General features: G+C 26.1%; 1 protein-coding gene across 1 annotated transcript in view; it reads left to right on the top strand.

The window, feature by feature from the left end:
• The first annotated feature begins 23,670 nt into the window (after window positions 1-23,670).
• LOC107438531 (uncharacterized) overlaps window positions 23,671-26,274 on the top strand; it is a 34,665-nt gene continuing 32,061 nt past the window's right edge. The window contains exon 1 of the mRNA XM_016050840.4: window positions 23,671-23,957. The gene's annotated coding sequence lies outside the window, so the exon portion shown is untranslated. The remainder of the gene's footprint in view (window positions 23,958-26,274) is intronic.

Raw genomic sequence — 26,274 nt, 5'->3', positions numbered from 1 at the left:
TTGACAACGCTAAATCACATACAAAGAAAATAGAATAAACAGTTAAAACAGTGACAAAAGCTATCAAGTAATCGACAAATGTTCAAAAATTTCGTTTATTTTTAAAAGTCAAGAGATTCCGTTTTATTTCAACGCTTTTTGTGGGTACCAAGAATTTGGGTATATAAAATTAAGTAATCTTTTTAAATTTTGTATAAAGTTATGATTTCAATATATTTTGAAAGTGCAATCATATTTTTGATAAATTTATAACTAAGTAAAGTTTTCATTCAGTTTTTGTAATTATTTCAAATATTGATAAATAAAGTTATTAACTTGGAAAAGTTTTGCAAATAAAAATTGTTTTTATATATATAACCTTCATTATCGATAATCAAACTGTAATTTCCACGATCATACTTATTAGAATAAGTTTTACTACACACTGATTAAGTACTTATTAAGATAGTCTAAATATAATACAAAGTCTGTTTTTTCCTTTATTTGAAATAGTTCACAATATAAAATATTCTTTGTAAAATTCTTTGTACATGTATTTACATACCAATTTTGAGAAATTTTAGAAATGAAAATTACTATCAGTACAATGTAGGATTTCGGTTTTATAAATTTTTCTTTTGCAGATTGTTTATCAAAGTAATCAATGGTTGTACTTAACTGCATATTTCCCATATAAAATAATGTTTCTTCGATTTTTATAATAAAAATAGTTCAACACTGAGGTTTTTTTTGTGGTTTTTCTTTATAAATTCATTATATTCTTCCATTCGCATGTATTACATCGTAATATTTTCACAGTAGTTAGTCGTAAAGGTATTCGTTTGTATAATTTATTTATAACTTCTCGAAATATTGGACAATTATAATTATTAACATAGTTAATACAATTAATTTTATAAAAATTTAAATAAATTACTATTAAAATTAAAAACAAATTTATTAAATTTATGAAAAAAAAAACATGTTTTTGAGAAATTTGATCTGAGACATTAATTTAGTCGAATTAATATTAAGTGTGTTTGAGAACTCCATTATATAATTAAAATGACTGCAATTTTTGTTTTGTTTTAGATTTTAAAACAATTTTTAAATTGTATTCTATACATTGCATAATTTTTTATGTTTCGTTTTACATCATTTTAATTTGCAATAGCTAACATTTTTGTATTACATTTTACCTTGCGTTATATGGAGGTTTAGAAATTTAGAAAATACTAATTATTGTAAGTTGCTAGAGGGATAATAGTTTTAAGTAACTGTCACATTTTAATAGTTATTAATTCATATTTTAGTTTCATAAATATTAATCAATATCGGCATGCAATATAAATTAAATTAAGCAAAATTGGAAAAGGGTAATATGTTGTATTAAAATTTCCATGGTGCTCAAATAGCAAAAAAAAAAAAAGCGAAAAATTATATTTTCGAAAGATAACAATTCTAACCTAATCGAGATATTTATATTTAAAAAATATTTCAATTAGGCACTAGAAGTGTAGTAAGTTTAAAATTATAACTATTGAATTAGGCACTAAAAGTGTAGTGTAGTACTAACACTAGTGTGGGGCACTAAATTTCGCACATATATTTAAATAACGAAATTTCAGAATTATTTTAAAAGTAACAAAATATGACTGAAAATTTCAATATGCAAAAGGAAATTTTGAGAAGATTACGCATCAGAAATAATTCAATGACCAAATGCTATTTCAAACTCGTCTGTGCAATAAGCTTTTTTTTAAATAGGTTGATTTTAGTTTTATTTTACAAACATTTAAAATGTTAAATGACTAAGTTTAGTAAAATTTTCTGCTAATGCATTAATAATATAGAACTTTTTACATTCTAAACAAATAATGATTTATTTTTCGATTACCATAATTGTGCGGAATATTCAGTATTCATCGCCATCGAAAACACAAAGGAACAAGGATTTTATAAAATTACATCAAAACAGAACTGTGTAGCTAGTTTAACATTGTAAATAAAACTATTAGAAGCTCCGTATATAACGAATCTATATTTCATAAATATTTCAAATTCTGAAATTATTGCTAAAATAGTGTGGGCTTTCAGAAATGTTTCTGTAATATAATCTCGAAAAAAAAACATTTTGGCAGGTGGAATACTTTCTTAGTATTTTTTAAAATATTAACCTTAATTTATATTTTTATTATGACATTCCAAATTATTATAGTTAATATTAGAAAAGAGAATAATTTGGATTTTTTATCATAAAATTAATTTAAAGACTTTTTTAAACTTTTGAAGAGCTTGAAAACACAAAAAAATAAGGATACGTTTATGAGATCGGTGACAGTTTTCTGCATTATATACTATATTCAGTTCATGCTGTTAGTGGAGCATTTTTAAGTCTTTGTTTCATATGCTAATGCATATTTTTTCATAATGAATACAGATATTATGAATTCTGAATTATAAATAACATCAGTATTTAGCACAATAAATTTTAATACTATTTTTAAATCATTTGATCTGGTTAGTTATAGTTTATTCATATCAGTTTTATTAAATCAAACTCAATTTTAATCAATTCGAATTTTATAATTACCCTCTATGTAACTATGCCTACTAGACTATAAATCAGAGTTAATACTACAAATATTGTTGAAACTTTAATTAAAAAATTGAATTCTGTTTAAATCTATTCACAGAATAATAAGAATTGATCCATTAAGTAATTCAAATTATATTAACCGAACAAATTTTACTTAAAAATGGCGAAACTTTTTCAGTAGAGTGTAACACCTTTCACAAAAATGAAACAAATTCATTTATTGCGTTTATGTGATTTAGTTGTTAATTAAACCGCTTCTCATTTTGTAGATTAAGGCTTTTGATTGGCGAGTTTAAAGACAAAAATGGTACAAAATGGAAGTAACCATCGAGTCCTACATTTTCTCGATTTGGTTTTGTGACGTCATTACTTTTCTCCAGAGTAGGTCAAAACCCTATCTTTCCCTCAATATCTTTTAAACGTCAATTTTAATTCCAGTCACATTACTAGCGCCATACGTATAAATCTATGTTTTCAAATATACACTTGAAATCTGACATTTTGCCTACATGAGAATTAAAGAGAATGAATAAAACTTTACAATAACATTTCAAATTGTGCAAATATTAGTGAATATAAAATATTAAATAGTAAGATGAAGAATTCAGAAAAATTTCGATTTCAGAAGAAACATGATGATATTTTATTACATGCGAATACTTTTCTCAATGTTTAGAAACCAAACTTATTGGAAACTTAATCTCAATCCTTTTAAAGAGATGAAAAATTCGGAAAAATTTCGGTTTCTGAAGAAACATGATGATATTTAATTATATGTGAATACTTTTCTCAATGTTTAAAAACCGAACTTATCAAAAACTTAATCTCAATCCTTCTTAAACAGAATAAGTTTTTTAAGCCGATTTAATGCATCAATGATGCTTTTTTCAAAAAATGCAGTCATAACAATGATTACCATAAGCATTGGTGTGTACGGAACTCATTGACTGAAAGTGAACTTCATATCAATTCACTTTTTTAGGAAAAGAAAAATCCTCCAGTGATACATTTTTAATGATGCATTTAAAAAAAATTAAAAATTTCATGAGTTCTTTTCTTTTAAATTTTTCAAAGAAAAAAAATTGGAGAAGAAAGTAGAACAAAACAAGGTTCTTAAAATTTCTCTTATTTTTTCCTAAGCGGCTACATGAATAAGATTGCTTTATTATTATTTGGATTATAATTTAGTCCTTTGTTTCTCCTTAATTCCTTCAAAAAATAAGTATTATTTAAGGCGAAAAAATTATATTTTGGAGGGAAAGTTAATTAATTTTGTTAAAATATGCCACACTGCGAAAAATTACGGATCAAGCTACGGTATAAAGTTTACGGCACTTTGGGTGCATCATCCGTAAAATCCATTTTAGTGTAAAATTCATTTTTGCCGTAAAAATATTATACCGCAATTTTTACAGTAAGATTTATTTACTAAGTGATTTCACTATAATTACGGTATAACAGATTTTTTGTTCCGTAACGTGCTCCGGTAAAAACAGGTTTTACGGTAAAAGTTCCAGTAGCAGTTTACAGTGCAGTAATTTTTTTAAAATAAAGCCCGATCAATATTGAGATAATTAAGAAAATCGTTGTTTTGTTCCACTGTAATAAGCATTGAATTAATACCATAACTTCTCTACGCTGGAAACATATAGGAGTGTAAAAATAAAAAAAACATGAGTACTAAAAAACGTAAGCTTATGTAATATAATATAAGAAACGAACATAAGTTTATGTAATATATTTCAAATTTTTAGCAAATAAAGTTAGTTAATTAGTATTTTTTATAGAACTTTTATATGAAAAAGGAAAATCTTTTTGAACATTGTAAACATTACTTTTCTATAAAAAAAATATCAAAATGCTTTCAGAATAGCTGATCATTTTAGAACAATGCGAAATCTTGTAAGTCACGAAAAACTTAAAAGCTAATTTTTAGTACATAGCACTAATGGAATATCTATAACTGAAGTTTTCCTCCATTTCAACACCAGAAAAAGCAATCTAAAATCTCAGAGTAAAGATATAGTAATTGAAAATAAATAAAATATCCATTTCATATGTTTCATTTTTTAAAACTAGGCCTTAAGAATTAGAAGTATAGCAATGCATTCAACATTCCAATCCATTGAAAAACGTAACGATGCATTGCATAAAAATTCAGAGTTATGTTGGTTAAAAGAAATAAAATAATTCTTAACTAAGTAATTTAGAATTATATGATGAATAAATGGTGGATCTTCCGTAATGGACCTCACACACTTTCCATTCAGATGTTGCTATTCTTCGTATTACAGATACCACTCGTTTTGCTCTCGTTCACGCATTCAGTCAATTACTTTCTCTTCAATCATTGACACAATATTTTTTACTGAATTCTATCTTTTTGTCTCTGAAAATTGAGTTTCTTCACTTCGTTTCCTTTTAATACAGTTAATGACTTATAATGAAAACTCTTGTTGTAGAATGGATATGCTTTTAACAAATTCTTGTTGATGTTAAATTGTTATAATTCTAGACTTTTAGGTCAGAAATTTTGTTTATTCTTCTCAAGTCATTTAATGATTCACTCTTTGGAGCAGTGGTGATATCAGAAATATGAAATGTACTTTATAATTAATCTCAATTTCATTTCAGGATTTTATTATTTTTATTTGATATTAATGATCTAGATAGCAAGGGCTAGATTTTTTCAAATGATGCAACAATGAATGAAATAAACCGGCGTACAAAGTTTGATGTTATGTGAATCATCTTCAACTACTGCAAGAGTTATGTTTTATACATCCAATTCTGAACTATTTTATATGTTTTTACACGGTTGATTTATGCACAATGGTGCCATATTTATTAAGATCTCTATTACGATATTAGATTAGATCCTGTAAGATCCCCAACTTTCATGTACTCCAAATTAAAGCTCCTGTCTTATTTATTATGCTTGGAAAATTGCTTAAGGTTAGATCCAAAGACGAAATTGCTAGATTTAAATATCAAATTCATAAACATTAATTTTTGTTAGTTTTTCTCCTTTAAAAATCCTGTTTTTCTTTCTTTTCTTGATCAGCTTTCTCTTTAACAAATGTGAAATATTCGAATGTTTCTTATCGATAAATAATGGAGTATCTCAAAATATTTTTAACAAGTGTTTTCGTTCGGATTGTGTATAAAAATACAATTATGAGTGTAACAAAGAGTCAACATTAAAACTATTTAAAAAGTAATGTCTTATTTGTATTTAAGTATAGCGTGATTCATTTCTTATGGAATGGTTGTTTTTGAGCTGCAGATAATTTTTTCAGACGTTTCACTTATTCAAATAAGTATATCTATTAACTTAAAGAGGATTATATGAAAAAAGAGAATAATGAGTATATCTATAAACTAAGAGAGATTTTTCAAATTTTTTAGTTCATATTTTTACTTATAGATACTAGATATAAACTGTTTTATGGAAAAATCATAGGGTGTTCTTTCATATAAATATACTGCTTTTTGCTGCACCAAGTAAAACATACTTTCTTGAATTTTTATTTTGAGAATGAGGTAATGCACCAGTCAAAGTACATAACATACTATTATTAGTGAAATATTGTAATGTTTGCAACAAGCAAATTGCGATAAGTTTAATCTTTTTCAGGAGTATTTTTTGGATGACATATAATAAACCGTATCATCTCAGTTTTTGACAGAATGTTAATTTAATCAGGAGCTGTTAGTCTACTCAGGGCAGAATTTAGGTGAGATGGAGCCTAAGGCTAATATGTAATTTGAGCTCAACCTATACCAAATAATCCAAAACTTACCTATTTTCAGAAATATTGAAACTTTTTATGAAATTTAGTTTCAGTTAAACTTAATTATATTTTTTTAAAAAGTTTTTTGTCTAAAATATTAACGTTATAAGAATCGATTCCATTGAGTTTCTACGTCAGCAAAAATCCCATGTTTTAAATGTTAAGTAACGCAGATGATCAAGATGTAAGAGCAGCATACAAAATTTAAACAGCAAAAATACAAATTTCATATTTCGAAAACAACAAACTAGAATTTTTCGTTCTTGTTAAATTTGTTACATAATTGACAACAAAGAGAACTAGGAAATTGTAACTGCTTCGCAGATGGTTACAGAAAATTAGTTGGAAAAATCAAGTTAAGCAAAAGGAGATAATGGATGAAATTAGGGAGTTGCGCGAGGGGCTGAAGGTAATAACGTGGCAAAATATAATTTTCCTTTCTATTTCTCGAATTTTACACTTAAATTTTACACTCGAATTTTACATAAAATTTTTAATGATTCTGAAGGAAAATTGTACAACAATACGGTTAGAAATATCTAATAATTTTTTACAAAAATAATAAAATCAATTATACATTCATTAAAATCAATTATACATACTTTAGAGGACCTAAAACATTAAGGGACCTGGGGTTACAGCCCCAGTAGCCCCCTCTAAATTCAGTCCTGAGGTTGCTTTTCTCTTACCCTTGCTTAAATGCATAAGAGGATCTTTACTTATGTTAAAATAAGAAGGTCTTTTAAAAAATGATGGTTCATGCTAAACGTTTTTTTCAAACATATTTTCATGAGACCGAGTTAGCAAAAGAATTATTTAAAGGCCAAACTCTAATTATTTATAGAGCATACATGGTTTATAAAATTAAAACGTAGATTGAAAAAAAGTTATACTTAAATTGAAAACTTTTTTAAGCATGTACTTAAAACTTATACTTAAATTAAAAGCATTTTTCTTTAGAATTGCCTGCTTTGCACCACGGACTACAATTATAAGTGTGAAATTTACCTTTTCATTAAAAAAACTAAAATTTATTTTGAAAAATATTTTATTTATGGGCTTTCCTATCAAATTTTCTTAAGTTCTCAAAGACTGATTTTTAATTGATTAAAAATGATTACTGAGCTTTTTTTCAATTGTTTAGATTGACTTCTTTTGGAACAAAATGCGTTTAATATAAAAAGTAATGACCTGTTTACTTTTTTTACATATATAGGTGTAAAAATAAAAAGGAACAATAAAAATTAGAACAGCAAATAAGATCGCGCGTGGAAGTTTTGCTAGCCAGTTATAATTTCTTCTTTTCAGGTCCTATCATCGGACTATATTCTAATTGAATAAGCTTATTTTGAAGTTATTTATTTAGTCTTATAAGTTTTACTTGAAACAGTCTCAAAAACTGTAATTGAAATAAGAGGCTAAATTTTATGGCAAAATAGATAATTGTTATTGTTGATTGATAATATCAGATGGCAGCACTAAAAGATTTCAGAATATTTCAAGCTAAATACATTTTTAAAAAATGTTGATTAAAAAAAAAAACTTTGAGAAATAAAATGATCATTGAAAAATCATATGTATACAAATATGTATTTATAGAAACTATATATAACTATTTTTATATATAACTATATATATATAACTATATATATGTAACTATATATAAATAACTATATATATATAACTATATAGTATATATATAACTATATATATATAACTATATGTACACATTCAGAAATTTTCTCAGTACCAAAAACATCAGAATCTTTCTAAGTACAAAAAATTTTAAAGTTTTAAATTCGAAACATTTTGGAAGTTATTTAAAGTACAAACAATGCGAAAGTTTTTCTAAGTCAAAACAATTTGAAGTATATTTAAAGTACAAAATATTTCAGAATATTTCTAAGTACATACATATATATATATATATATTATTACCGATAATTTTATTGTAATATTTTGACATCTGACATTAAAAATTTACTCATTTGAAAGAAATTATATATCATTACAAGTACCATAATTTTGTTCTATGGCAACATGTTTTAACTATTTCAATCTTAAAAATAATTTTGTATGACAAAAATTCGAATTTTGAAAATTAGGAATTGAATTATATTGAAATATTTTTTATTCAAATTTGCAGATGTTATTATATTACAGAATACAGAAATTATATTACAGAATTACAGTTATTACAGAAATTTTAATATATTATGCAAAAATTTGAGACTTTATACGTCCTTGGTCTTGAAGTGTTTCATAAATTCATATTTAAAAATTATTTAGCAGAAAAAGAACAAAGAATAAGCTTTTCATGTATCTATTAGATAGCTAAATAATAATTTCATATGGAATCTTTCTGAGGTTAATATACGGCATAATTTGAGCACTATTAGAAATGTACTAAAATTATTATCATGATCATATGCTTTTTCAGCTAATTGTAAAAGCAAAAACGATACAAAGGCATTAATTGACTCATAGCAACCACAATATATGGCAAATCAGTAAATTAGACTCACAAAATTACAAATATTTGAAAATTAGATACATTCTCAGTTAAAATAAGGATTTATTATGAAAGCAAAGCATAGCCATATATTTTTAAAAGTATAATTAGAAAAATAAATTTTTGTCAAAAACATCACGTCTGAAAAAAATTATATATATATATATACATATATATATATATATATATATATATATATATATATATATATATATATATATATATATATATATATATATATATATATATATATATATATATATATATATATATATATATATATATATATATATATATATATATATTTGACATGCTTAAAGAAACAAAAAACAAGTAATTTTCAGATACAACAATAACCAATATCAAACAATATCAAAACAATAACCAAACAAGAAAAAATCATTTTCTTACGTTCATTTAAAAATATTAAAAACGAGCGATAAAATCAACGTTTTTTAAATTTATTAATGCAGCTGGAAAAAGAAGAAAATGTTTTACGTTCTCTAGTATCAGTGGGAAAACTATTATTCTTTGATGATTTCAGTGCACAGTTTAAAGAGATTGCTGAACAAATAGATATTTCAGTGCATACGCTGTAAATAAGGATGAAAAGTGTACAAAAATGTCAAAAACAAATAAAAATAGTATTTGAAATTCCGAGGTATTCGAAATTAAAACAGTCGAGAATGGAACACTCTCTTTTGAAAAAAATGGGTAGTTTCAAGAGTAATATGAAGGAAGAAAGGTGAACGAACCTTTCTCCCTTCTATTTTAACATCAGTTATTTTTTAAGAAATTAAAAAGATAGCTGATGGTCGGATATATTCTGGTCGCCAAGTTTTATTTTCAAAACTTTGTGACTAGAATATATCCGACCATCAGCTATTTTTTTAACTTCTCAATTGCTAAGCTGCTTTCAAAATTTGATCCTAGGACTTCCCGGTTCGTATTAAAATGTTATAATCACGATTTTTATACAAACCAGACCAAAGAGAGTTAGGAAGATTTACATATTCCATTCATTTAGAAATTTTTAAGATTTTGTCAAGGAAGCAAAAAGGGAAATTAAAGTTACATATCTTCTGACTAAGCTAGTGGGACTACCTTTTGACCGATTGAAATTGGAAATTAGTATGTCAAGATGTGTCATTGCGGCTACTATATAAATCTTCCAAACTCTCCCTGGACTGTGTTGTACACCTGGGATTGTTAGTGCATCATGTCACGGACCAGGCGGTCCTAGGTTCGAAACCTGCTTGCAGCTTAGGGACACATCTCTTGTAAATTTTCGCACAATTTACTCTTGAGACTACGTATTTTGCTCAAAGATAGATATAGTATGTTTCATATTTGTATATATGGGGATTTCAAATTCGATTATTTGTCTATTCGACTATTTCGACAAATTTTTATTCAATTTCAAGAATTTTTTTTTGACATTGTATTGTTGAAATTGTGATTTAAAAAAAAAACATTTTCTGTTTGATAAACCTTAAAAGCAACAGTATTGTTTAAAAATTACTTTTTAAATTATTTTAAATCCCAAGATTTTATTTAGCCGTATCTTGGCCTAGAGTAAGTGTTATCACCCAAATGTTTTATTATGAAGGAAAAATAGAAATAAAATTTGAATTTTTTAAATTAAGTATTAAGTTAAAAAATGTAAAATCTTTAATTTATAGTTTTTCTCATAAAATGTCATGTTATTTCTTATAATTTCTTTCAATGCAAAAGCAAAAATAACCCATCTGTTTACATATTTTATTAGCTATCTAATCGAAAATTTATTTTATTTATATTTTTGTTGCATCAAATCATCATCATTAATTTCGTACCAAGTGTTTTAAAATGTATCGTAAAAAACACTCTCGTAGGAAAATAGTTCAAGGTTAATAATACAATATTGTACTAGTATTTAAGATTTAATAGTTTAAGATTAAGTTATATTCATTTTTTAAAAAATGAAAATTTTTTAGTGGTTCTCAGATCTAGATTGTTAATTTTACCCTAAATACAGCTCCCATTAGCCCTATTCAGCAACATTCATACCCTTAAATAGAGCACCAAGAAATATGTATTAAAGAATTAGTTTCTTTTTTTATTTTTAAGAAGTTTTTAGCAGAAATTAATTTAAAATAATCATTTTACCTCTTTAAATTTATATCGTGAAACATTTTCACCCAATTTGCGTTAAAGTCTTGTCAAATTGAGAATATTACACTGCTCCGAGCATTTTAAATAAAAATACGATTATTGCATTTGATAGTAAAGAAGACAATCAAAAATTATCAGAAGAGAAACTTTTTAATTTTTACATCTTACTACATTTGTTGATGCCTTTTTTTAAAAAGTTCACATTTAAGTTATCACAAAATTGAAGACAGCTGAACCGCATCAGTTGAAGACCACTTTTGTAATTTATGAAAGTTCACTTATTTTTAAGTGGGAATCATTATATGTGAAAGTGAAAACGTTACCTGTTTCTAATATTTGATATAAAGCGGAAATGGCCATTATCACTCCTACAAATAACAAAGATGAATAGTACTTCTAAGGAAGGTACAGGAAGTGGCCTTCAGTCAATCAAACTGATTTTATTTATTTATTTTCAACAGTTTCTTTCATTAAGAAATAATGTTCGTGTATATATATATATATATATATATATATATATATATATATATATATATATATATATATATATATATATATATATATATATATATATATATATATATGGGTCATTCTCACAAAAACAGTCATTTTCATGTCCCCAGTATATTTTATGTTTGTTTTACAACTTACGAAAAAAAAATTTTCAGGGAAAGTGTCCTTCAAAATGCAAGCTAACAAAAGAATAAAAATAAAATTATCAATTTTTATTTTTTATTAATTTTAGGTAATAAAAATATACCAATATGTCATTCCCTCACTTGTCCCCACTGCTGATTTAAAAAAAGAAAAAAATTGTTTCTGAAATAAAATTTTTTTTTTAACAAATTTGTGTTTTTTATTTGAGAATATTGAAATATAGAATTCAGAAAATAAATTTTAAATTTAATTTCTGATAAAAATATTAACACAGCACTATTTTAAACTTTGTCCCCAGTGTTTCGCGTCATTCCCTCTCAACAATGTTCTTATCACCTGCAATCATCTTAGAATAAAAATATTTTAATAAAAACTTCAGAAGTTAACAACTGGCATCATAGAACAAAATTGCAGTATGTTTCCATCTTCAACTTAAAGAAGCTTTGCTGTGGAATAAATTTGAATGAATCAAACCAGGAAAAATTTTTTACATTTGTCATTCCCTCATGTCGTTTTTTAGAGTAAAATAAAATACAACTTCATCGAGAAAGTGGATAATTATATGTTGCTTTCTTGTATGAATATAATTGTATGTGATTGACTTCAGAAATTAATAAAGCCTAACTGTTATTTTTAAATTTTATTGAATTCGTCATTCCCTCACTAGTGTATAAAGTGTGGGAATGACGCTGAAGTGAGGGAATGATTCAAGATGAGTATATCATTAAATTTTTTTTTGTTCAATCGTGCCAGCCAATTTTATTTCCCAAACCTGTAAAAACTATTAAATATATAAGACTAAATTATAATAAATATTAGATATACTTAGTATGTTATCATTTTCAAACTTTAGGTAGATGTAACTTAGATAAAAACATGTATTAAAATAAAATATCATTCCCTCACTATTAGTGTCAGTCCCTCACTTTTTAAATAGTGAAAATGATTAATTTACTTATTAATTAATTTGAAAAATAAATTAATAAATTGATTTATTAAACTAATTAATTTATTTATTAAATTAATTAATTAATTATTAATTATTATAAATTAATAATTATAAATTAATTATTTAAAAAATTAATTAATTTAAATATTAAGTATAATTTATAGGATATATACTTTCTTTATAATGCCATTACATATTTCTATTAATATAGAAAGTTTCAGAGCTTTTTATTCACTTTACTTTTTTGGGATTTTATGAACTGAAAAATGACAGTTTTCGTGAGAATGACCCATATATATATATATATATATATATATATATATATATATATATATATATATATATATATATATATATATATATATGTATGTATGTATATATATATAAGATAGTTTGTTTAGACTATCTTAATACAATATTAGAAAGCTCTCTTGTTTAACGATATAATCTAATCGTGTGTGCTGACGACATTATATCCTTTCATTATTTTGCTTTCCAATTTTTTAATTTATATTTTTTAAATTATTTAATGAATTATTTATGGATTATTAAGAAACATAGTGATTATTTCGAAATAATTATTAAGTTATAAATTATTTGAAATAAGTGGAGTACCGATGCGTGGATGCACGGAACAAACATTTCCATAACAGAATGATGCCTTAGAAATGAGGGATGCTATCATTAGAATACCCTATTTCACTAAAAAAAAATAACATGAAATTATATAATTTTAAAAAAACGAAACCCATATTTTCTTTAAATGTTAGCGAGAATTAAAATATAGCAAAAAGAGAAATTATTTACAACAAAATAAGATACTTGTTTTTTCTTAATCATATTTACATTTTATTAGTGGATTTTATATTAATTTAAGCACCTTAAACTTTTTTAATCAAATTTTGTTCAAAATCATATTAAACATATTCTTCGGAAAATGCATTCATTGAGCCTCATAGTTAACGGTGAAAAAATTAATTTCATAATCAAAATAACAATTATAAGTGTAAAATTTTAGTGTTCTTAGTCGCCGATTAGATGCCTGCCTTTGGTCGGTTGCCTTGGCCCATTGCTCCCTTTGCCCTCTTCTCTGCCAGCTACTGTCAAAGACTACTATTTTCACTTAATATTTGTCGCTAAGTTCTACAAAAAGATTGATTTAATTTGTCACTCCTAGTGTATTTTTTGAATCTCATTTGCCAGAGAAATTAAAATGCAAAACTATAAAAAGAACTTGAGCAAAACTATAAAAAAAAAACTTGAGCAAAACTTGAAGCAAAACTGTAATTATAAATTGCACATACCATCTTAAATGATCATTTCTCCCCATAAAGATTTATCTGGATTTTAAACAAATAATTTAAAGAAATATTAACTTTTTTTTCTAAAAAATACCCTTTCAATTTGGGGAGACAACTCCATTAAAAAAAATCATTAAAATAAATTCATGAATTTTGTGAATTTTTATGAGCCCAGAGAATGAAGTCCCTTTTCAAACATTAAATAATTAGATCACAAACACTCTTCACTCTTTCATAAGTGTGGCTTTTTTTTATATTGACAATTCAAGCCAAACCACAGGCTAAAGATAACTGAAACTTATTCTAACAATCACTAGTAAGAGTTTCAAATTTACAACAACTTACAAGCATTTTTAAGATTATAGGTATCATACGTTAAGATTATAGATAGCATTTATAAAATTATAGAATTTTACACGGGGTAACAATTGTTTGTTACATTTATACAAATACTTGATCTTGTCTATTTCAAGCGAGAGAATTTCAAATATGAAATTACTTTTGTTCCTAAAGTTTAAGACTTATTTTTAAAAAGTCATTTTTAGTATATTCTAGGGAAGTTAGGACATTGCATAAAAACACATGCCCGGAAATGTCGTCGTACACGGCTAGAGGAGCTTCTCCATCATGACATGTTCAGAACCACACCACAATTCATAATAAAGAAGCGCCACTAGCGACGTATGACCAACTTCCAGGCATGGGTTCTTATGCAATTTAAATCCTTATTCGCCTTAAATCCTCTAGATGTTTGACGCTACAGTTATGCGATCCTCTGCTAAGCGTAACGTTTTAAAACTTGTACATTTCTGCAAAAAATAGACAAAAAATATCATTTAAAAACTTTGCAACTTGGAAAGAGTAACTGACTGAACATTCGAAATCAGCGATATGAAAATATCTAAGATCCATTAAAAAATAAAACGGGGAAAAATGTTCCGCTGTGAAATTTAGTTGCTGAATTACAATTTTAGCAAAATATTTTTCTTTTCATCTTAAGGGAACACTGGAAAAACTTTTCATGGCAAATTCTCATTCACCTCCATAAGTTATTTAAAATTTATAGTGCAATCTCGAAAATCCGGACTGCTGGGGGGTTTGAGGGTCCGGATTTCCGAAATTTCCGGATTTTAGATACCTTACTTAAATTGATAGAATTATTGAACTTTCGAAGTTGCCAGGCCGATTTCGCGATTAAACGCGAGTGTGTTGACCATCGACGTCAATTTTAACATAAATATACTCTTTAAATAATAAATAAAAGACATTAAAAATCAAACTTTCGTCATTTTCCCCCGTAATCGATCGTTTAGATAACATAATATTAGCAATTAAAACAAAAAATATAGGCTTAAAACGCGAGCTGAATTTCAACTTATCGCTAAAACAGATCCTTCTAGACTAGAATGTTCCAGCTGATACTAATCCTTTTTTGTTGGGGGATGAAAGAACTTGGCCCCGCCTCCTCAGCTTCAAGGTTAAGAAAGAACCAGTTTCCTTTCTTCACAAGGAGGAAAAACAAAGTGGTAGAAGATTTCCTCCTCCTGAGGGGATTCCCCTTTATATTCTTTGTTAACTATACAGAGCTGATAAGATTGACTGGAATTTCCTTATCAGCTATGAGCTTTCATTCACTCCCCACCCCTACCTCTTCATCTACTTTCTCATTGTTGGAGAAGAGTTGTGGGATTCCTCTTCAGGAGGAGGGGATTCCCCTTTATATTCTGTGTTATCTATACAGAGCGGATAAGAATGACTGGAATTTCCTTATCAGCTATGAGCTTTCATTCACTCCCCACCCATACCTCTTTATCTACTTTCTCATTGTTGGAGAAGAGTTGTGGGATTCCTCTTCAGGAGGAGGGGATTCCCCTTTATATTCTGTGTTATCTATACAGAGCTGATAAGAATGACTGGAATTTCCTTATCAGCTATGTGCTTTCATTCACTCCCCACCCCTACCTCTTCATCTACTTTCTCATTGTTGGAGAAGAGTTGTGGGATTCCTCTTCAGGAGGAGGGGATTCCCCTTTATATTCTGTGTTATCTATACAGAGCTGATAAGAAGGACTGGAATTTCCTTATCAGCTATGAGCTTTCATTCACTCCCCACCCCTACCTCTTCATCTACTTTCTCATTGTTAGAGAAGAGTTGTGGGATTCCTCTTCAGGAGGAGGGGATTCCCCTTTATATTCTGTGTTATCTATACAGAGCTGATAAGAATGACTGGAATTTCCTTATCAGCTATGAGCTTTCATTCACTCCCCACCCCTACCTCTTCATCTACTGCTTTATTGTTGGAGAAGATTTGTGGTTTTGCACTCTTGCATGAAATTTTTTATTTTAATCGATTTTTTTAAACTTTTTCCTTTGAAAATTTTTTCTGACGAACTGGACGTATGAGTCCGGCAAAGCAAATTATAAAAATTATTATTAAAGCAAATTATAAAAGGATAACTTAGGATTACGCAATAGGGAATCCAATAATTGGTCAATATTTTTAATCTGCTTCAGCAACTTAGTGGCTTACTCTAGATTTGCTTGAGCTTACTTTTTCTATACTTTTAAATCAGTTATGGAGGAGAAATAAATTAAAGGTTTCTTTAGCGGTTCTCTTAAAAGTTATTGTTCCAACTACAGTTAGGAAAGAGTGTAATTATTTACAGTTATCCAAACTGTTACTTTTAATAATTTTTAGCTCCAAAACTACTAAAATAGAAAAAAAGTGAATTGCATACTTATCATTTACTTGGTTGCAGTAATATGTATGTAAAAAAGAGAATATGCATGATTAATTAATATACATGTAAGCACTGACTGTTTGAAAAATTTAATTTTGCTTTGTGAATAGCTCTTCATGTAAATTTCTTGTTAATACATTTTAAATGAATCATATCAAATCTTTTTTCTTCTAAAATGATTTCTTAATTACTTGAATGATCAAAGTTATATAGAAGGCTTTAGTATTTAAGCTTACAATACGTTTTTTAAGAAGCACAGACATTCAATTGATCATTTCCCAAAAATATTTTTTACTTTAATTTGATTGGTGGCAATCTTCGGAGTCTAATATGTTTAATGTGTTATTTTTTTTAATGTAATTAATATTAAAAACTTCAAAAATGGAATAAAAATGTTAGTACAATCTAGTGCCTTTATTCCTTTTTTTTGTTTTCTCCTATTATAAATTTTTATTTTTTCAGTACTCCGTAATCGCAGACTGTTAAATATATTGAAGTTGAATTTGATAGCAGATCAGTTTATTTAAAATAATACCGAAGATTTAACAATTTTTTGAAGACAAAAAATTATAGCGTCAGTCAAAATAGTTGTAGATCAAAAAGTAATTTCGTGTCACACGTCAACAATAGCTTATATCAAGTTAAACATATTTTTAATTTTTTCATTAAAATATACGCTAAAATTTTTTGTCAGCAAAAAGTCTTTCACATCTACGCATAAATCACATTTGCACAAAACAAAATCATTCAAGAAATATCCAGTCTTGGGTGTCCTTAATTTATATTGTCATTCGCAATTAATAATATAAGCATGCACATACATTTTGTGAAACTACGTTATTTAGTTACAATTTTGAAAAATATTTAAGAGATAAAAAATATTTTCTTAATTTCTACTGCTGAGTAGTTTTTGTTGCTTTTAAAGATACTTTCGTTATCACCTTTTAAGGAGCCAATGATAAAAGATTTGATAATATAATTTTTCACAACATGTTAGAATAAAAAATGAATAAATAAATAAAGATATAAATCTAACAAGACCAATCTTAATATAGATACGAAAATAATATCGTGTATTGTTAAAGTAAAATATGAACTACATATCTAATAATTATTAATTATATTAATAATTTATTAATTATATTATTACATTGAAAAACGAAAGTTGTCGTGATCAAAAAGAAGTTTGTGTAATAATGCAAACATTTTTAATAGCTCCAACACATAATCATTTATTAACGAACTTTTAGTTAGAAAAAGATAATTTATTGATGTATGGTACAGAATACTTAAAATATTATTTAATAAAGATAAAATTTACATCTAAAAAGGAGTACTTCAGTTTATGATGATTAAATATGTATTGTTACATAATTTATTTTTCTATGAAAACTGCTCCTTAAGTAATTTTAATAAGAAACACTAACCAGTTCAATTTAAAAGGAATCAACTTTTAAAAACCATAACAGTAATTAATTCTATACTTGTTAATAACAATGCATTCGTAATGCGTCTGAAAAGCAGAGTGTATACTTTTACTTAAATTTTGTTGCTTTTAAAAATTTTGTTGCTTTTTTTTTCTTCGCTTTGAATATTTGATAAAAAAGTACTATTACTTTTTTCTGTTTTTTTATATTTTTATTTTTACTTTTGAACACTAGTTTATATTTGATTTGATTAACTAATTAAAAAGGCAACCATAAAATTACCAATTAAAAGGCTTCAAGCTTAAGAAATTTTTGTAATAGATGAGAATTTTCATCCCACTGGCGGTTAAGGAAATGGGCAAAATTGGGAGAATGTTTCTCCCCTACACACAGTTCCCCTATCAGTTAACATGGGAAAACCGGTTTTGCTATGCAGAGAAGACAGCAGGTTAAAATGCGACTTTTTACGTGCAGAACCGTCAGTGGGTTTAAAGCATGGTGTAGTAAATTTATTTAATTTTTCTTTCGTATTAAAGGCATGAAAGTTTTACTAAAATACAACTGGGAACTCACAATTATTGTTTTTAACTCACGAAGCACACCTGGTAATGAAAAATGCAAAAAAAATTATGTAAATATGACGTATTTTTTTACGAAAAATAATTTAGCTTTACATAATGAAATAGATACTCTTATTTCTTCATCAAGAAACAGAAAAATTATGACATTTTATCACTATTTAGATTCGCGGTAGTACAACTCTATTTCGCAGCTGATAATTTGTCTTTTTTAATAATGATAGAAAAATTAGTGTGAGAACACATTTCTTGCTTTCAGCGTTAAATGAATTTGACATGACAGTCTATTCATTAGGAATGCGACAGTCATTTAATGAGATGTCTAGGTCACATTTTTAACCGGTCTATGACAAACTCGAAAAATAAATCACGCTTAATAGATGTACTAACATTAAAACCTTTAATTAGTGTATTTATTGTCAGATTCTATAATACTTTAATGCAGTTTAAAAAATATGAAACCTAATGTGTAGTGTAATCTCTCATCTTATTATCAGGAAGAAAAAAAACTTTCCATGTGTTAAATTTTTGTATTTAAAAATTCTGATAAAATTTGCCAGAAAGTTTAATTTCAATTTCAATATATAAATTCATGTTTGTTCTAATATACTTTATGTTAATATGGATTTAGCTTTAAGTTAATCAAATGCTACAAAAATTATAAAAAATCGCAAAATATCTTTCCTAATATTCGAATTATTTATGCACTGGAATTAGCGTGTTCTGGATTAAATATTTTTTTCTTTTAAATATTACTTTCAGGCAGATATAGATATTTTTCGAAAATATGGTGCTTATATTTTACAATGAAATCAGTTTTAATTTAATCACAGGAGGCAAAATATTATTTAAAAAAATCACAGTGCCCATATTAATATTCGAAAGAACTGAAAATTAAGTATTTTGGATTTAATAATACTTTATTTAAAAAAAATTATGGATAGTTTCAGTCGCATATGGGTATTTTTGGGCCATCCGAGGTCCATATTTCAATGTGAAATAAGTTATAAATGAATCACGCTTTGCAAAAATTATTTAAAAATTGGCAAAGCTTCCATCTTAATATTAGAATTAGAAAAATACCGGGAACTTCGTGTTTTGTACAAAATAACACATTTTTAAACATATCTATCAATATAAATTCAGACTAATATGAGTATTTACGGGAAATATGGCACCCATGTTTTAATATGATAACAGTTTTAATTAAATCACGCGTGAGGCAATTTTTTTTAAAAATTACTATTTATTTATTTTCATAAAAAAATTATACATGTGATGGAACTTTCGGTTTTGTACAAAATAAAAATTTATCTATACTTTCACACGAATGTGACTAAATTTGGAGAATTATTTTAACGGCCTTATTTCAATATGAATACAGGTTTAAGTAAATCACATGGTGCACTAAGTTAAAAAGCAAAATGTTCATTCTTCTATTTGGATAATATATGGTAGAGGAATCGCATGTTTCCTACATGAAAATTTTGATCAAAAAATTCTTTCAAGCCGATGTAAATATTATCAGAAAATATAACAACCGTATTTAATATGAAATAAATTTTAAATAAATCACTTGGTGCAAGAAATTTTGAAAATTCTTTAAGTGTCCAGTCTCATATTAGAATTATATACGCATTGAAAATTACTTGTTTTATACTCAAAAAAGTATTTTTTAAGTTGCTCCCAGAGAAATAATATTTGGGAAAATAGGATGTCCATATTATAAAATGAAACCTGTTTCGAGTGAATCACTGGATGCAAAATATTTTTCCTGAAAAAAGATTAATAATTTTATTTTTTAAAATTCGAATTATAAATGCATCGGAAATTATGTGTTTTGGACTAAATGACATATTTTGTTTTTAAATATCTATAAATTCTTCAAGATAGATATGCAGCTATTATTGAAAAATGTAAACCCGATATCTTTAAGATTTAAAAAAAATATTCTCTAAAATCTAGAAGCTTGTCAGGGAGTTTTTTTAAACTTGATAAAGCTCAAAATTCATATTCACGAAAATGGACACCGCTTAAAATGCTTGTTTACAAAAATGCGTGGAGATCTCAAAATGGTTTCTTAAGAAAATGAATACATATATTTAAGAAAATGGACACATCGATTTAGAAATTGACTTACCATTTGATTCCTATTTCAAATTCCATTTTATGGGTATTATTTTTTTAAGAAGAATAAAAAAATAAACTAATGACCCCAAATGAATTCGTAATGAGATATTGTTAATTTTCATGAATAATTTGGTACATTTTACAAGTAATCTTTTTGTGTTGAAATGACTTTAAAAGTCAATAGTTGTTTTTAAAATATTTAAAACACTATGGGAGAAATTTATAACTGTTATTTAAAACTACTGAGAACTGCGTGATATCCGAGGAGAAGTACTATGTCCATTAATAGGTCATTGAACACAATATACAATAATATATTTGATAATGCCCTCATTATTTACAATACTTAATATTTTGCAGAATTAGAATTTTACAAAAAAATGCTTCACATTTTGATTGAATTCAATAGTAAAAATTCAGTTTAATCTTCATGCATTAATGGAGAAAGTTATATCTATAATAAAACAATGAGAAAAACAAGATAAACCTTTATGCGAAACATTAGGTTAATAAAATTCCTACTAATAATTATTATATTAATATCTAATAAAATATATTCACCAAAGTTTATCAAATATGCTAAAATTTCAGAGAATATTTTACATCTTTTTCTTCGAAACAATACTTGAAACTTTGTAGAATTCTACTCAGTTTAATGATATAAATTCAGATTGTGAAATGGGTTTAAACATATGAATCGATAAATAAATATAGTTATAAAGTCCGACATAGTTTAATACATATCAAAATTATAATTATTAAAAATATATAATGTTCATAACCTAGATGCTGTTTCCACAAAAGTTTGGCATTTTAACTTTCGCAACATGCTTTTCTTTCTAAAAAGCGCTTTAAGCAAAGTCAAACTTAGGGACATATGATGAAATGCCTAAACATTATTTTCCCCTCATTTATTGAAGAACGATATTTTTCATATTAAGTCTTCTAAAAGGTGTGGATTGCAAACATTTAAAGAGCGTTTCCATCAGATTTTTAGGTAAGTACTTCAACATAAGACTCATTCTCCCCAAATACGACTATTTATTAAAAGAATTCTGTTGAAATTACCGTACTGTATGATATTGGCATTTCTAGTAAAAAAAGAAAAACAACTATAATTCTGGTTAATGAAACCACAATATGAGGTATTTAAACCATTCATTTGATATTTTTTTCCATTCATATGGTAACGGTTTACCGGAAATTCTGGTTTTCGAAATTAGAATTATTTTTACCACACATTTAGTAAGAAAATACAAAACTGAAGAGCGAATTTTACGAATCGATAGTTTTCATGTCCTGATTAATGTATCATGATAAAATGTCGTGTCTGAGTTTATACTGCATTTAGCAAATTTTATCACATATTATAATATAATATTTACTGTTAATTTTACCAAAAAAAATTACCAAAGCACTTCGGTAAAAATTACGAAGCTTTTCGGTGTTACCATAGAGCTAAATTGTACGGTAAATTGTACCATGTTCTCGTAGTTTTGACCATACTTTTTTCTGAAAATAGTATCTAACAATAACAAGAAAATTTTTAAAGTTTAATTAATACAATTATTGTTAGTTATTTGAATGATTATATACTGGGTCTAAAAATTATGTCGATTAGTAGGTTGAGTTTCAAAATGTCATTTCATTGGCGGGTCTTCTTAAAGTAAGTTTTCAATAATTACTTACTTTAAAACTGGACTTTCCGTTTAATTTTTTACTTGTAAACTAAAGAAATTTTTGCAGTATTTGCACGAGGAATGAATTCCAAAATATTAGATAAAGATAAATTTTTTAGTCAATAATGCCACTCTATATATGTTATTTTTCTAGCCACTGATTTTCACTTCTTTATAACCTACTTACATGACGCTGGCGTTAATTATTTTTGTTTAAATGCATGATTGTTAAACCTTTTCGTTAAAATAAATCTTCCAGTAGGAACAGAGTAGATAGTTTCAGAGAAAAATCAATTTAAATAGATTTTAAATCGTAGGTGGATTCTTTATGTTTTCATTTTCCTGTCTTCTCTAAATCATTAAGCAATAGAATTCAGTCTGAGTTTTTTTAAAAAGCTTTGTTGTAAATAACGCTAAGTAAAAGTGTCAGTCCTTAATGTTTGTAAACTACATTGCTCTCTATAAAATATTATATAGGGTTACTTTTTAATGTTTATAAACTACTTTGCTTTCTGAAAGTATCATATAGGGTAACTATATAATGTTGGTAAGCTACTTTGCTCTCGATAAAGTATTATAAAGGATTACTGTATAAAGTTTGTTAACTACTTTGCTCTCTATAAAGTATTATTTAGGATTACTAAATGAATATTGTTTTTAAAAAGTAAGCTATGCTGAAGATTTTAAATTTAATTTTTTTCCCTACGGTTTGTATTTTCCTAGAATTACCCCTATATTTTCGAATTCGTGTGAAATCATTCATGCATATATCACAATTAAACTCTTAAATGAGAAAAATATCAGTTTCGTTTTCTAAAAGAGTTACGCCTATCTGACGAATGCTGAAAAATAAATAAATAAATTTACTTTTTTTTATTTGCGATGAAAGCTACATGTTTTTAAATTCAATTGAGTTTTTAAAATTAAAGAAAAAGCATTCTTTTGGTTAAAAAAAATTAAATTCAAGTATAACAAAACAGTCTTCAAAAGAAAGTAAACCAAGTGAATCACGAATCCATCAATAAAATATATAACGGCACAATCAAGCCAAAGCAAATCTTGTTTGTAATAAGAAAACGACCTAGACTTCTAGAAGACAAACAAAGGAATGCCTGAGGGAATGTTTGATATCAACAAATACCAAAATAGTTGAGGGGTTCTGTCCCCTTAGTTTTCATTCCTCTTCAACCGCAGCAAAACAAGAAGATGATTTTGAGGAATATGATGAGCAAGTGAGTAGCCGGCGGGCCTTAGAAATCACGATGGTGGAACCATGACCGTTAACTTCAGGGGTCAATAACACTCGTAAACTTGTCCAGTGAACTTCCGAAGTCAGTCTTATTCTGATGTTACAGTAGTGTAGTTGATAGATAGAAATACCGTTCCACTACAACCTGGAAGTGAAAGTGTGTTTTGAATTCAACAAATGGAAAATTCCAAGAAATATTTTTAATTTGTAAGTTGAAAATAGTGTTTATTATTTTTCTTATCTGAATTAGGAAAGTTGTTTTTTTATTTCTCGAAAAAATAAATGTTTTGAAATGATATGCACTTGGAAGCTTTTCAGTAATGTATTGTTTTTTAACAATAACATAAGAATAAAAATGTATTTAATAAAATTATATACAAGGATGAAAGTTATGAATTTAGTAATTACAATGCTAATTCTTGTATAATTTTCAGATTTCGTTGCATTTCACTTAAAATACAACAACAAAAATAAATGTTTTGTAATAACAAGGAATTGCAATTTTTTAAAATTTTATCATTAGAATGCCTCTAATTTAATAATTATCTAATAACAAAAAAGTATTTTAAAAATTTATAAGTCAACATGGAAGTTAAGAATTAGATAATTACGATGTTGATTCTTAGATGACTTCCGGATTTCGCTGCCTTTTTATAATAATGCAACAATAAATAAAACAAAAAAAATACTTTTATGTCAAAATAAAAAATTCCAATTTTTTTATTTTATTATTAAAATAACACGAATTCAACAATAGCTTAAGAATAAAAATATATTTTAAAAACTTATAGCTCAATATTGAAGTAAAGAATTTAGTAATTACAATGTTGATTCATCGATGACTTCCGGTTTTTGTTGCGTTTTTGTTACAAATACGGTTAGAAAAATCGTTAGAATGCGCTTTTATATTTAAATAAATATTTTCTAAATTACTAAATCAAAATAAAACGGAAGATAGAAATTACAAAAATTATGTTTGTTTTCAAATGACTCCTAGGTTTAATATTGATATAAAGTGTATATGTTTCATTAATATTTAAATAATAAAGCATGCTATTTTCAATTAAATTAAATGCTGAAAATATAAATTGTCTTAAAATTATTTTTATTAATAACTTTTAAAACTTCATGAAATCTTGTGTACCCGAAGGAATATATTTTGAAAAGTAATGACTTAAAGGTACAAGTAAAAAACAAAAAACAAATTGTCGATTATTTAACTATTTCGCAAATAATTTTTTTTCCGAAAAGAGTATCGAAGTTACAAGTAATTCCAAATAATTTTAACTTTCGCTTGTGTTGCTTGAAACTAAAGTAAAAGTATTGCCATATGTTTGTCTTTGGAGCCATTAAATTTACTTTTATGCTTCTCTTATATTGTGATGTTTTTTTTTCATAATAAATTTAACCACAACCAACATAAATTCGAATTAAATGTTTAAAGCAATTATCGACGCATGACGAAAACTTTTGTAAAAAATGTGGTTCAAAAGTGGTTCGAAAAGGAAACTTTCGAGGCATTAATTGCCATTTTGTCAATTCAAACTTTCATTGTCATTTTGCAATCGCATTTTGTAGTTGTAGTAAATTTCACTTTCTAAATAAGGAATTCTTCATTTAACTTCGTTAATTAAGACATAAAAATTGTAGAATTGATTTTGAAATTCATATAAAATGATGAAACAATGATAACTTTACATTTCCAGTCTCACTAACCCTTTGTTTCCATGAACCATTTCCTCATTTCAAATGTTTGGATAAGTGAAGTTCATTCAATTATTTGTAACAGACCGAAGATATTTCAAACAAATAAATAATACCAAACCATTTTCAAACAGATTAATACCAATCGTTTTAACTCTTTTTTGAGGTATGTACTGTTTAAGGAAAAATGTTAGGAACTAGTGTTTGAACTGAAAGCTTTTCAATATTAGGGTGAGGGTCAAAACAATGTTGATATAATTTTAATCAAAACCAGTTTCACTGTTTGGAGAAAGACGTGCCGAACGTCGATGAACTTAGCAATGGTGTTTACCATTTTCAACTCGTTTTAACTAGAGACTTGAGAAATTACAAAAAAAAAATTTTTTTATTTGTTTCCTTCTTATAAAATATCACTAACATACATGATAAAAAAATGTAATATTTAATGATTGTCATAATATGCTCTTAACCGATATTTGGCGTTTCCGAAAGTAAGAGTAAAATAAAATATATTTATTATTTTTATTAAAATTATATATATTTTTTAATGTCTCTTTCTCCCTCTGTATATATATATATACATATATATATATATATATATATATATATATATATATATATATATATATTATATAATAGACTAATTCAAACAAAACGAAATAATAAAATATTGCAAAGGATAAAAGAGGAATTTCATATTTTTCAAAAGATATTGATACTTTAAGATATATATATAAAAGTTATAAATTATATCATTTCGTTATAATGTAAAATTATTTACAAGTAATTACTTTTATCAAGATGTTGCATGACAATTTTG

The sequence above is a fragment of the Parasteatoda tepidariorum genome, chromosome 11, assembly GCF_982258835.1.
Source record: "Parasteatoda tepidariorum strain Cologne lab strain chromosome 11, Ptep-v5.0, whole genome shotgun sequence".
NCBI classification, from domain to species: Eukaryota; Metazoa; Arthropoda; class Arachnida; order Araneae; family Theridiidae; genus Parasteatoda; species Parasteatoda tepidariorum.
Note: the sequence above shows the minus strand (reverse complement) of the source record. Positions and strands in the feature narration are given on the sequence as shown.